Source organism: Terrapene carolina, unplaced genomic scaffold, assembly GCF_002925995.2.
Source record: "Terrapene carolina triunguis isolate 2854851 unplaced genomic scaffold, T_m_triunguis-2.0 Scaffold235, whole genome shotgun sequence".
NCBI lineage: Eukaryota > Metazoa > Chordata > Testudines > Emydidae > Terrapene > Terrapene triunguis.
Window position 1 is genome coordinate 104,778 of NW_020664586.1, and position 1,970 is coordinate 106,747.

The window sequence follows — 1,970 nt, forward strand, 5'->3', positions numbered from 1 at the left end:
TAAACGGGTTAGTCTTTAAGGTGCCATAAAACTCCTCTTTGTTTTTGTGATACACTGTCAGACAACTTCAGGCAAACTAACTTGCCCACACTAAAAAAACAACCAAAACAAAAACCGGTAAATGAAGAAGGGGCAATATACACAAGATCATACCATCCACGCACTGTGCTATATTAACAAATAAATTGACGCTTTGGAATCTACAAAAGAAGAGTTAAACCCAGGTGAATCTGGATGGAAGAGGAGCAGCTAAGGTGGCAATATGCCATGACATAGGGTAATTGGGAAGGTACTACAGATATACCACAGCACATTTACAGAGAGAAACACGGGCGGCAGGCTTAGAGCATTAAGACCCTTGAGGGTTATAAATCCTGTGACTAATTCAAATCCAGTCCAGGTCAGAATTGAGCAAAAGTCAGTACACCATGTCTCACATGCTCCAGCCTGACTCCTATCTGGTGGTCCACAAATGTTGGTCTCAGTCCAATTCCCCAGCCCAATGGGCAAACAAGCATATTACATCTCCAGTGATGTCAAGCTGGCACCTTTAGTTAGAATTAAAACTTCCTTTAACCAGCACACCTGGTCCTTTTTTTTTTATTTTTTATTTTAAAAACATTGCCATTCCATAGACATGCCCTGTCTCTAATAGAGATTCAACTCACCAGTCACTAGACAGGACAGCGTTATAATGATGCTCGCTCCAAGTTAACACCTGTTAGAGAGAGATCTCATGGCCAGAGTCCTGTAGAATGTCGCGTTAAACAGAAGTTCGCTGTTGTAACGATCGCTGGTTTGTCCCCGACATTTAAATGGCTGGGATTATAAGACCGGTAAAGCCCCGCGAATAAACAGTGCTAACAACGAGGAGAACCGTCCTTTCAACGTCTAGGGAAACATTTTAACAAAGCCCCCACCCCCATTCCCTCCTGGCTATAGCAGTGCGGTACGGGGAGGATAGGCCCAGCCCCGCCCCCATCCCCATCCCCCGCGCCTCTCGGCCCAGGTCCGCGCTCCCCCACCCGCAGGACTCGCTCCCCTGAACCAAGCCCCGGCCGGTGCACGCTCGCCCCTCCCCCACCCGTCCCGGCGCCCCGGGGCGGAGCACGCTCCCCGGCGCCCTGGGATCGCCCTCACTCACCGGGACGGGCTCTCCCTGCCGCCCGGGGGACGCGGCGCTGGGACCCCCGGTTCCGGCTCGGTCCTGGCGCCCCCTCGCCCGCTCCTGATCCGTTCCAATCAACAACAAGATGGCGGCGCCCGGGAAGGCGGAGATTCCGCCAGCTGCTGTCATAGCAACCGTGCCGGCCAGGTCCGCACTTCCCCGAGATGAGCACCAATCACAGCACGAGCCCTCCCGCCAATGCGCAGCCAGAACGTTGACAAGCTAACGGAGCTGTCCTTCAAACACTTGAAGGGTCGCTCCGCTGGCTGAGCCGCCGGCGGGTTCCCGACACACGCTAGGCACACGTGACGCGTCCGACCCACGGGGACCGAGACCGCCCATTGGCCAACAGAATCGAGAACCATCCAATCAAGGCGCGGTATGGGGGCCTGGTACTGAGCGCTTCCCCTGACGCCTCGGTGGCACCCCCTCGTGACCCGCCCTTTGACCCTCCCCATGGGACCCACCTGCCCTCAAATTCCTTCCCTCTGCCCCTCCCAATGGGACCTGCCCTCTGCCCCCCTCAATGGGACCTGCCTCTGACCCCTTCCCTCTGACCCCCTCGGGCTCTGACCTCTGACCCCTTCCCTCTGACCCCCATAGGACCTGGCCTCTGACCACTTTCCTCTGACCCCCCCCCCATGGGATCTGGCCTCTGACCGCCCATGGGACCTGGCCTCTGATCCACATGGGACCTGGCCTCTGATCCCCTCCCTCTGACCCTCATGGGACCTGCCCTCTGACTCCCCCAATGAGACCTGCCCTCTGAGCCCCACATGGGACCTGCCCTCTGACCCCCCAA

At 56.4% G+C, this 1,970-nt stretch overlaps 1 protein-coding gene across 3 annotated transcripts in view; it reads right to left on the reverse strand.

Annotated features, from left to right (window-relative positions):
* IP6K1 (inositol hexakisphosphate kinase 1) overlaps positions 1 to 1,253 on the reverse strand; it is a 93,136-nt gene extending 91,883 nt beyond the window's left edge. For all 3 annotated transcript variants that reach the window (XM_024193655.1, XM_024193656.1, XM_024193654.1), the window contains exon 1: positions 1,145 to 1,253. The gene's annotated coding sequence lies outside the window, so the exon portion shown is untranslated. The remainder of the gene's footprint in view (positions 1 to 1,144) is intronic.
* Between the last annotated feature and the right edge of the window lie 717 nt (positions 1,254 to 1,970).